General features: G+C 40.8%; 1 protein-coding gene and 1 long non-coding RNA gene across 5 annotated transcripts in view; one reads left to right on the top strand and one right to left on the bottom strand.

The window, feature by feature from the left end:
- The window catches only part of cacna1ia (calcium voltage-gated channel subunit alpha1 Ia), a 213,327-nt gene that overhangs the window by 17,971 nt on the left and 182,826 nt on the right, over positions 1–12,530 (bottom strand). The gene's annotated exons all lie outside the window — the stretch shown is intronic.
- Positions 8,626–11,338, top strand: LOC144994295 (uncharacterized). The gene is made up of 5 exons (XR_013657750.1): positions 8,626–8,795; positions 9,313–9,370; positions 9,513–9,574; positions 10,387–10,482; positions 10,972–11,338. It is a non-coding gene; the product is annotated as an uncharacterized LOC144994295 (long non-coding RNA).

Genomic DNA, 12,530 nt, shown 5'->3' with positions numbered 1-12,530 from the left:
GCATTCCATTTGGCCATTGGACTGGGGATGATTGCCTGAGGTGAAAGCAGACCCTTACACATTTCCCGCCACACACATGAGGTGAACTTGGGGCCCCGGTCAGACAATGTCCTCCGGAAGGCCACAATGCCGGAACACATGGTTGATAAGTTGTTCCGCTGTTTCCAGAGCTGTGGGCAGCTTAAAGGATCAACTGACATAACTTAGAAAAGCAATCAATAACGGAGAGGATGGTGGTGCTACCTCTCTTTGAGAGATCTTTGATAAAGTCCACTGTGATGTGTGACCAGGGGTGCCGTGGTACAGGCAGTGGATGCAGGAGGCCAGCCGGAAACTGTCTAGGAAACTTAGCCATTTGACAGGATGGACATCAAGCTACGTATTGAGCTACTGTACATCTGTCTGCAGTGTGGGCCACCAGAAAAAGTCACCGCTATTGATTGTGTGCTGGCCATATCTGGGTGTCTGGCTGTAGGCAAGTTGTGTACAAGGTGGAGAACCCATTGCTGATGGGACAAAGGAACACACACCCTATCAGCCGGACAGGACAGTGGTGGAGCCTCAGCAGCATTGTGCTCAGTCAACTCTGTCATTATGTCCCACTTACAGGAGCCAGGATCATCGACCAGGGCACGAGTTCTGGTGCAACTGGATCTTTAGCCGAGGTGTCGAAGAGATGAGACAACTCATCTGCCATTCCCTTCTTGGAGCCTGGGCGATATGTGATTTGGAACCGGAAGCGTGAAAAGAACAGGGACCAATGTGCCTGCTGTGGGGTCAAACTTTTGGCGGACTTGATGTATTCTAGGTTCTCATGGTCACTTAGAACCAGGAGGGATTGAGCCGACCCTTTGAGCCAGTGCCTCCACTCGGAAAACGCCTCCTTCATAGCCAGCAGTTCCCGGTTGCCTACTCATAGATTTGCTCCACATGGTTAAGTTTTCTGGAAAAGTAGGCCCACGGGGAAGTCTTGGCTGGCTGACCATTGCGCTGTGAGAGCACGGCTTCGACCCCTGTGTTAGAGGCATCCGCCGCCATGATGAAATGATGACTGGGTCTGGGTTATGGAGGATGGGCGGCTGGGTAAAGTGCTGTTTCAGCGCCCGGAATGCCTCAGTGGCTGCCGATGTCCAGAGCAGTTACTTGGGAGCGCCTTTCAGGAGAGAGGTGAGAGGGGCTGCCACTGTGCTGAAGCCGCAAATGAAACACTGGTAAAAGTTGGTGAACCCGGGAATCGCTGCAGCTCTTTTACTGTGGTTGACTGGGACCACTGCAGTACCACCTATATCAGGATGTTGTCGATGTAGACAACAAAAAAGTGTTGCAGCACGTCACGGAAAACACATTTGACAAAAGTCTGGAACACAGAGGGGGCATTACAGAGACCAAAGGGCATGACCAGGTACTCAGTGTCCTGCGGTGGTTGAAAAAGCGGTCTTCCATTCATCCCCTGCTTGAATACGGATGAGATTGTAGGCACTTCTCAATTCCAGCTTTGTAAATAAGCTAGCTGTGCAGAGCTGCTCCAGAGCTGCTCCAGAGGTGCTCCTGATCTGCTGCAAGAACAGGAACCAGAGGCAGTGGATAACAGTTCTTCACAGTCATGTCGTTAAGGCGGTGGTAGTCAATACATGGCCTTAGACCACCATCTTTCTTCTTAATAAAGAGGAAGCTGGGTGAGGCTGGGGATAAAGATAAAGCTCTTTGCCAACTCCACTCGGATATAGGCCTGCATGGATTTTGACTCAGGCTGGGAAAGCGAGAACACCCTTCCTCGGGTGGGCATAGCTCTGGGCAGGGGGTCGATGGCACAGCCATAGAATCGGTGTGGAGGGAGCAGTGAGGCAGGCTGTTTGTTGAAGGCCTCCCGCAGATCCTCACATTGAAACAGCAACCCTTCTCCTATCATGCTGATCTCTGCGAAGGGTGGTGACTGCGATCTGCCTCGACGGACTACAGTTATCAGACTTTCCTGTGATCTGAAGGCAGTGAACGGAGGAGAACTTGAGTCTGTGCCATGACCAGTCTATAGTGGGATCGTACCTCTGCCAAGGCAGACCGATGATGGTGGGACAACGAGGGGACTCGATGGCGAAGAGGCAGAGCTACTTTTGATAGTGATCTAATGTGTTGACTGCTATATCCTAAGTCAGGAACAAGATCTGACCTGACCCCAGGGGCCTTCCCGTCTAGAGCAGTGACAGCCACCCGCTCAAAGCAGGTGAGCAAAGGAACAGCATGAGACTTAGCAAAAGCCAGGTCAATAAAATTCCCCGCCGTTCCAGAGTCAATCATAGCTTGAGTTTCCCCTACGCGGTTTTCAAGCATAATCAGCAGAGTAAAGGTGATCATGGGTTCACTCACTGGTTCTGCAAAGCGTTGTGTGTGGCGATTGGGGCAGGTGTTGCGAACGTGGCCTGGCTGGCCGCAGTAGAGGCAGAGGTTCTCCTGGAATCGCCTCACTCACTCCCCTGGAAAGAAATGGGTGGAGCCGAGTTGCATGGGCTCCTGGTCGAAACTAGAGGCCCCTGGGAGAAATAGCGAGGTGGGCAATGCGATCGCAGATGCTGTGTTACGTGGCCGCCAGGTCCTCAGCAGGTTATCAAGTTTAATGGTGAGGGAAATGAGTTTATCCAAGGGTAATCCCTCGTAGTAGCACGCCAGCACCGCTGCGGTCAGTCTTTCATGGTAAGCAGTCACCAGCGAGCCGCTTGTTCAGTCTGTGAGTGCCGCCTGAATCCAGAATTGTAGCAAGTAGGTGGCTGCGGTCTGCCACCTCTGCTTGATGCAGTATAACTGTTCCCCAGGGGTCTTTGCCATCTGCTGGATGGTTAAACACCTCGCATAACTGATGTGTGAGTGGAGTATAATAATGGAAGGGTGGTGATCCTCCAGTCCAGAGTGCGGCTTTCCACTTTTGCGCTTCTCCGGTCAGGAGGGAGCACACCGGTTACACTTTAAGCATCTTCTGTAGGATAGAGGCTTGGTTTTTGGCGCAAAAACAGGTAACACTGCATAAGGAACACCACGCATTGCTTTGGGTCCTCGTTGAATTTTCCGGAAGCGCCATATTGACGATGACTGAGCGACCGGAGGTGTCGCGGTGTATGTGTCGCTGACAGTTGGGTCAATTTGCAGGCGCAACATAATGGCTTTGGACGTGGAGGTTAGACAATGGAGGTGGCGACCGTGCTCCAGCAACAAAGTAACAAACGCCGCCGGGTTCGTTGGGCCAGGAACTCCTGCTGCTGGATCCATCTTTGGTAATGTATTCTGTCACAAAACAGGCAGATGGCTGGTTCCAACCGCAGCAGGTTTATTAGCTCAGCTAAAAATCCACAAAGCTTAATCAGGGTCAGGGAGGCAGGGGTCAATAACGAGCATGGGATCATCAGAGAGGAAATGTGCGTAATCAGGATCCAGGCGAGATTCGGGGCAGTCCTAGTATTCAGCCTTGATAGTTTCATTTACTCAAGTATTAAAGCCCAACTCCAATTATTCTTTAATGTAATGTCAGTCTTTAGGATGGTCTTTTTACTATGATTATGCAGTTTTTGGACAAAAATAAAAAAGCTTGTGTCATATTAGAAGGAATATTTCCTTTTACATATGTTCTCCATTGTGAGAAAAATGCTTCAAGAACACGTAAAAATGCCAAAAGCATGATTTTCATTGAAGTGGGTCTTTAATTTCACATTTCATTTATTCCTCTATCTCTTTCAGTGAAAATATGTCACACTAAGTTAAACTGATGTTTTCAGAGGACCTACTGGAAACTTTTACACAGACCTGCTCTTTTCAACATGAAAATAATTATCCTCATTACTTGCTTCGTTCAGATATTAGACCTAAACCATTGCTGCAACACTTGTTGGAGCAATTGGGGATCCTGTTAATAATGTCTGATCATAGTTGGTAAAACTGGGACTCACCACACATTTGTCTGAAGTTTTGTTGGTGCTTTGCTTCAATTTATGACTACCGTAATTTGAACAATTCAGTAAATTTGTATAAGAAATTGCATGGATACTTTTGCATGCTACTGATTTGCTGAAGGTCTATCCAACCTGTGTTCTCTGAAACTTTGAAAAGAAGACTTTTTGTTTTTTTTAGCAGACCATTTAGTCAACACATAAGTGACGATTATGTTTAGAGTTCATTAAGTTAACTCCAGTTTGTGCTGGTAATAGTTTTTGGTTCCTAACTTTAGCACTAACTAGAGCAAGGACAAAATGGGAAATGTAGATGGAGCAAATTTGCATCCATTCATCAACCTCAGAGGATATTCTTGAATGATTTATTAGCTCTTTGGACAACTTTAGCAATTTATTGCTTTTGTTTGGTGGACAAACTAAACACTTTCCCTCTTTTTTTTATTGCAAACGCTCCCACAGGTGCAGAAAACTTTGAAACTGTCTTGGGAAATTGGCAGAAAGCCACACAAAAGGGTCCATGTAAGCAACCAAGCGAGTTTTGCAGAGTGAGTTTGGAAATATTTAAGGACAGGAATTTCAGGGCTGTTGGTCTTTTCTTGGCTTAGATTTGAAGCAGTGCAGTAAGATTAGCTGCAGTCTTTGGGTTGGCTTTCATAAGAAGAAAAACACAACATCAGCACTAAATTTATGACCTTTGCATTTTGTAATGTTTGTTTGAAAGTGATCCTTTTTGTTCTAATCCATGATTTTACCCCTTCTGGTGTGATTCCAGATGTTTACATTATATTATAACCTTAAACCACATCTCATAATTGTAAAAAGCTTTAAAATATGTCTTAGAGTTGCAGAACAAGCAAATTTCTAAAATGACAACCATTATGAATAGTGAAAATGCTTGAATTGAGGAAATCATCGAGCTGCTGTTGAAAAAAAAATCAAAATTTGTTTAAACATTTAGAACAATCTGACTGAAAACAGAAGACCTAACTGCAAAGGTTAACAATGACAGTAAGAACATTTGACAAAGACAATTTAAAATAAAACAAATACATTTCTAAAAAGATATTGGGTTAATCTGTGCTGCTTTTGGATGCCTATTAAAAAGGCTGAAAAAAGCTCACAATTTCTTGAGGATTTGATGTAAGAACTCTAAAGCAATGACAACTGGTGATGTGGTTTGATGAAGGGAGCATGTGGCATCAGTCCAGCTGTAGTCTCATAAGAAATCAGGGATTTTATTTGTGTATTTTCAACATTTCTTGCAATTTATTTTTATAAAAAATTTATTTTTGTAAATAAATGCTGTGTCACACTGTTGCTACTTAAAATTTGCACATTTGGCACGAATGAAAGGTAGTCCATCTGTGAATATATATGGAAAAAGTCAAAAAAGTTGGGTTTCTTTACATGTAATTTTCACAAATGTATCACGAATAAACCACGATAAATACATGAAAAGTGTGTATAAATCACGCAAAGAACACGTAACTTGTGCTTCATTTGATTTCTTCACTTTCAGTGCACCGTGCTGAAAACACATTGTGCCAGCAACATGGTCAGCGCCCGCCGCTGGCCCTCGCAATTTCGCATTCTAAGTCTGTTCTCCGTTTGCTGCCAGGTGCCAGTTGAGGGCCCGCCGCGCGTCCAGAGTTGCATCGGTGCCCACATTACCAGCCCCCCCTCCCCCGACCTGCCTTGCGTGCGGCACAATGCTCCACCCGCTCGAGACCTGAACCCCTGCCCGGTAAAGTCAGACAAGGGAAGCAGGAAACCCTCACTCAGTATAGATTGCTAGAGGGATGACAGATCAGCCGAATACGACACACAATACGCCAATCATGCATGGACCATGCGTGATTATTGTGGTTTTTATATGCAATGAGTTAGTGATTTGTGTGTCAATTACATATTTTGAACGTGATGTGATGTGTGCCGTATATACGATATAAAAGTTATACATCTGTGGTGCATTCATGAAAGGTTTGTTAAAGACATATGTGGAAAGTTTGTTGAAAGCCACAAATTTGTGCATGGATCTCGCAAAAATCACAAACAATTGAATAAGATTTATGTAGTAACTGCGTATAGACAACGTAAAGTATGCGTAAACTGCGTAATTCTCAACTGAACAAAACTTCTAAACAGCTCAAAAAGAGCAAAGACCCATCGGCCAAAACCCTCGATGGATATCTGCTCACATCGACAAATGACGAACTTAAGAAACACTTAAGAACTACATATATAACGCATGTATACCACGAAAGACCAAACTTTCATACGTGGAAAAGTGCAAATTGTTCGTACCGGCAGTTTGACACAGCCTTTAAGAAAATAACACATTTATTTCTATACAAAATCTTCTAGAGAATGCTTTGAAATGATGACTTAAGAAACATTATGGGGGGCTCTAAAAAAACAAGTGATTCCAAAATTCGATCAAATTTATTGGACAGAAATGTCTCTTTACATGGCTGTTGATTTTTTTTCTCTACTCTCCCATTTTTGAGCACTTTTGAGCATCATTTCAAACACTGAGCTTGAGTGGACTTTTAGGGTTCTGGGGGAGTTCCAGCCATGCTGCTTTGGAAAAGCAGTGCCAAAAATAGCCAGAAAAAGGAAAGTGAACAAAAGTACTAAAAGGGGGCCAAATGCAATTAAATAAAGTGAAGCTGGTTAGAAATGTATTAATACTTTGAGAAAGGTGAGAAAGACAAATATCTTCATAGAAGAAGATTAATCACTGATATGATAGAGTAAATCACCACTGCCACTGGCCCCCAAAGAGAGGCGGAAGGAGAAAGATGGGATGAAGCCAAACAAAAAAAAGCACATGCGTAGCCATTCAATAATTCAAAAAAAAATCTATTTATACATTTTCTAATTGTTATTTTTGGGGGTTTGTCATTTAACCAGCCCCCCCCCCCCCCCCCCCCCCCCCCCCTTTATGCAAGAATAGACTGCATCCTGTATGAGTTTCTCAGTGCCTAATAGCTGGGCTGGATTTGGCTTTAACTGAAGGTTCTGCAGGTCGTCTCGGTGCATTCAACGACACATCACAGAGAGTGCAGCTTCTAACCTTCACGATTTCTCACTGTACCTCCAGAGACGACACGCGGCACAACAGGAGGACTTGTTCTTCTGTTGCCTCATAGCTAACTCCAGAAATATTGACAGCTTCACTAACAATAGCAGGGGCTTCAGGCAATCTGAAAGTGTTCTCTGCAGCACGAGGGTGCAGAAACAAATAGTTCTACTGACGGGAGAGCTGGAAGGGAAGCAAAACCAAATGCTTAACACAGAGGGGGCACTATGACAGAGTACTAGGGACACCATAAAAGTAAAAGGCATACAAAAATAAGGTCGTAGAAGTCTGACAAAGAGTAGAAAAATTAAGAGAAAAAAAGTCAACATTTTACAAAGATAAACTTGAAGACTTAAAGTAATGAATTAATGATGCAAAAGGCTGTTTACTAAGACAACAACAAAATAAGAACCAAAAGTACGTTCACACTACCCTCTGCAACGTGTGTTCAAGTGACCACTTTCAATGCAAAGTCTGTGTAAACACCCGTAAACATGGATTTTGGGCTTCTGCATTCAAGTCTTTCGTTCACGTCCAGTATGTCTGGGTAAGTTTCTATGTCTCTTTTCGAAGTCTATTCACAAAACGTGCGGCCACTGAACGCGCGTTGCAGGTTAAACCAGGCTGAGCTTTGACCAATCAGGGTCTCGGATTTGCTAGTGATGTATGGATGGCGTCCCTTTTAGCTCACGGATGTGCCAACCATTTGAAAATTGACATTTCACACAAAGCCTCCAACAACTGTAGGTGGTGGAGATGTGCTGGTAAACACCATGTGTGAAACCATGGGCTAAAATATGAGGGGCCGTATAAGACATTATTTATTCTGAACCATTCACATTCATACATTCTTGCTCTCACAGTCATATATACTCTCTTTCGCATACATATATTCTCTTACGCATCCATATATTCTCTCTCTCACATTCATACATTCTTGCTCTCACAGTCATATATACTCTCTTTCGCATACATATATTCTCACTTGCACATCCATATATTCTCTCTCTCGCATGCATATATATTCTCTTACGCATTCATATATTCTCACTTGCACATCCATATATTCTCTCTCTCGCATGCATATATATTACTTTACACATACATACATTCTCACTCTCATTGTCACTCTTAAAAAAGAATGTATGTATGTGAAAGACAAGTATATATGAACGTGTGAGGAAGAGTTTATATGTGTGTGTGAGAGAGGAGTATGCATGAAACGGAAGTTACTTTGCATGAAAAGGAAGGCACTTTGAATGAAAAGGAAGGCACTTTGAATGAAACGGAAGGCAGATGATTTCTCGTGCTCTGATTGGACGAGAGGCCGCCACCTCCCATTTTGAACACACTCTAAACCCTATCACTTGTACTGACTCATAACTATTAAGGTTACACAACTTAAATGTCATTTTGTAGTTGATTCAACTATAAAGTATTAAGCTCTATCAAGATTTTTTAAAATTTAACTTAACAGTGCTAAATATTTTAAAGCTTATTTGTATCTGGCACTCAAAAATTTTAAGATCCGTGAAGTAGCGTTATGACGTCATCACGTACTGGTGGGAGGGTCTTTCGTTTTCTCTACGTTAGCTCAGGTGGCCATGTTGGATTTGCCGAATGCGAGTATGCGACGTTTGAAATTGAAAGTCGAGCATTTTATTATTCTGCAAAGCGTTGCGATTTCGTCCCGCTTCAAGACGCCCCAACCTCGGGTTTTTTTTTCATCCGCCTCATCGCTGATGGTGCCGTCTTGTCTTCAGCCCTGATTTAATTTGGTAAGTATCGTTCATGGTTTATGAATGAATGCTTTAAAAATGCTCTTATACTACCGTAAATGTGGTTTACTGTTGTTTAAACATATGTGTGTTATGATTGTTTTAGAGATTAATGTGGAAATGTATACATGATTAGTTTGTCATAGCAGACGTATGGCGAGCCAAACCCAAAATGCATTTCTGCCCGTAAGTTACGACAGTGATGAGGTTTTTTTTTTTTTCAGAGGTAGAAATGATCTGTTATGCTGCAATCACACTAAACATGATCCGCGTGTGAAATTCGCGTTGGAGGCCTCTGTCTGTGGCTAAAGTTTGCTGCTGGACATTTGTCCAAAAATGTCACTCAAAGCCTCTAACGGTTGTGTGGGAGGAGCTACCGCCAACAGTTTTAAGCCTGGTTGCTACATGGAAGCATTGGGTTTTGAATGCAGCTTTAAGCTTTTATAAATCACTGATCTCCGTTATAAAAAAGGTTTTTGTAAAAATAAATTAATCAACGTGCTCGTGTTGTGTTCAGGTACCGAACTACAGAGTGTTCAGTGTTTCACCTCCAGGTAGACGCCAAGGCCAGCGAGGTAACTTGTCTCAGTTATTTGTCTAGAGCTATTTTAAAAAAACAAAAAATGCAATAGGTTGTGTAGTGCAATAAATGTTTTTTGATCAGAATATAATTGAAACATTTTTTAACATTGAAAAATCTCTTTTGGACTTTTTCAGATACTGAACTTCAGAAAGTTCACCAGAAAGTCACCATTTCACCAGAAAAGACCTGTCAGTGGGTGAGTTTTATACTTATTTAATATATTCATCCTGAACTATTACCATTATTAGATTTATACGGCAGCATGGAAACATTTATGCACATTTTAACTAGCCAAAGGTCTAAATAGAGCTGAAATTATTTACAATTTAACTAAACATATTTAGATTGCAGGCTGAAGGTGGCACAATGGAATGGAGGTGCAAGTTGTGTTCTGTTACTTTGGCACTATGCAGTACTACATATAATACTGCAGTACTACATAGCCAATATTCCAAAGTGTTTCCACTGCCATGTATGTGGAGACACTTTGGAATATTGTCATGTCTTTATGACAGTATATTACAATAATAAAATGATGTTGCATTAGCACCATTCCATCATTTGAAACCATGAAAACTCATCTGTCAAGATCTGAAATGGATTTATGTAGAGTAGATGCAGTCAGAGGAAATTGTGCAGTTTTTACATGTTTGTGTAACTTAAAGCTGCCCTTTTCTGAGACTAAGTCCACCAAAACAGACAGGAACTGGCCAGCTTGGTTAGGATTTATGACCTCCAGGTGAATTTCTAATGTGCATAATTCAAAAACGGATAACAAATCATTTGTAAACAGCTGTAAGAAGCCAAGGTGTAACTTGCCTTAAAAATGACTTTGGGTCTTTGACCTGAAGTGGATCATGACATAAACACTGTATTGTCCTCTTACTAGAAATAGACATCTAGAAAAGGTATCATTTTATTATTTCTTAAAGTTCCTTAAGTAAATATTGGAAGTGTTTGCTCTGCATTTGCTTCAAAGGTAATGGATATTTCTTTTTATTCTTTTAGGACCAGCGTGACGTGAACATGAGACGGGCACTTGTCCTCCTTGCACTTCCTGTTTATCTGCATGAAGATGCCTCCAACTTCTTCAAGACCTGTACAGTAAGTGCACACGACTCCCTGTCAATGGTTTTCACTAATCCTTTAATATTGATTGAGATTTTATTGAGTGACATAATAAATAGGGCAATTGTTTGTAGTTTGTAAACTGAGTGATATTTTTAAATGGTTTTAAAACTGAGACGGAAGATGAAAGGCGAACATCAGGGACTCCTGATTGGAACGAGTGGAGTTTCGTTTACCTTTTCTGCTCCTGATCCATCATTATTTGAATAAAGAAAAATGAAGCTTTAGTCTTAAATTATTTTATAAATGTCCTCCTTCAGAAAAATGCTAAAGAACTTTTTAAAAACACAATTTTAATTGGAGTTGGTCCTTAAAACATCATAGCCAGTTGATTAAAAGCTAACAGAATGTTAGCATGAAAAGATTCCTATTGACAGATGGCAGGAATGTCAGTTTTGGACATTAGTGTGATGAATATCTTTGAGGGTCTGAACTCATCTGTGTTTTTTGTTTTGTATTTTCCAGAATACCAGACCTCACAGACACTGCTGTGGGTATCTTCTCAGTTGTCGTGGTGACGCTCCGGATGCTGCCGTCAGTGGTCCCACAGATCTGGCTGACTGATCTCTTCTAACTCTTCGGGGACATCTATGCTCTGGACCTACAGCACCCCAAAAAACTTGAACTTGCCTTCATATTTATTCAGAATGCTGTCTTGAGCCTTGAGGACAGCAAACCACTGAAAGGACATTTATTGACGCTGAAGAATGTTTCGTTGAGTGAGTCTTCCAGAATGGACTATTTGTTGGTTTAAGTGTTATGTAACTAATGTGTTTTGTTGTGATCATTTGCTTTTTCTGCCGTAAAATACAAAACCAACTCTTTTTGTCAATATGTTGTGTGGCACTCTTATAATGCAGTTGTCTTCACGTTTGTTGGTTTTTATCAATGTTAGCCTTTAAAATGTAGTGGGGCAGTATCAATATCTCTGTTTAGAATACATTTTAAGCTGAAGAATTTTAAATATTTTCAATGCTACACATTTAATGAGTTAAAGAATTTATAAAGCATTTGAGTGAATTTTACATATTTTATGAGTTGAGTAATATAAAAATATAGTTAGTTAAAGCGTTTTTTAGTTGGAAAATATTAAAAACTTTAAGTAAATAATCTCTCTTTTATAAGTTGAGGAATCTTAATATTTTTTATATGAAATAATACAAATGTAAGCCAACTGACAATATGAATTTTAATAAATGTTAACTTAAAAGTTTTAATAATATAACTTAACTGTTGCGTAATCTGTTACAAAATAATTTTTAAGTTCAGTCAACTCGCTAGGGATTACAGTGTAGACGCTAACATGAACAAGCAAGAAATCCCAAATTAACAGACTTGTGTTGTGGAAAGGTATGTTTTTTAGCTAGCAGGAATAATCAAAGTATCCGTTCTCTGTTTCAAAATGAGATTGCCACAAAACCGTATGTTATCTCATACTGGAACAGCTTTGGATGTAGAATTCAGTGGGAAAAGGTTTGGACCCTGCCACAAAAGTATTTCATCACCAATAAAATCAGAGAAATTTCTTTCAAAATTCTTCACAAATTTTATCCAGTGAAACATTTCTTTACTAAGTTTAAAAAAGATCTGGACATAAACTGTTCATTCTGTCATTCCTCACCAGAAACTGTGCCTCATCTTATTTGGTTTTGCTATTTCACTCAACTATTTTGGAAAGATGTGATACATTTTATAAGAACTCATCTATGTGAAGATTATAGATTATTTTACGAGCATATTATTTTTGGATATTTTACACAAGAAAGACTTAATGCAGAAAAAATATATGTAGTTAATTTACTTATAATTATGGCTAAATACTTTATACACAAGTGTAAATATGCCAACAAAAAAAACGTGTTTTATGTTTTTCAGAAAGAAATGGTTTTGTATGTGAACAGTATTAAATCTTCCACTAACAAAAAAGCTGTCAGAACAGTTGAAACATGGTCTCTCCTGAAACTTTAACAGATTCCTTTGCCTTATTATTTTTGTTTTCTTTTTGCATAACCTGTTTTACATGG

This window comes from Oryzias latipes, chromosome 8 (assembly GCF_053564925.1).
Source record: "Oryzias latipes strain Hd-rR chromosome 8, Olatipes_Hd-rR_3.1".
NCBI lineage: Eukaryota > Metazoa > Chordata > Actinopteri > Beloniformes > Adrianichthyidae > Oryzias > Oryzias latipes.
This window is presented reverse-complemented; position numbering and strand designations above follow the sequence as displayed.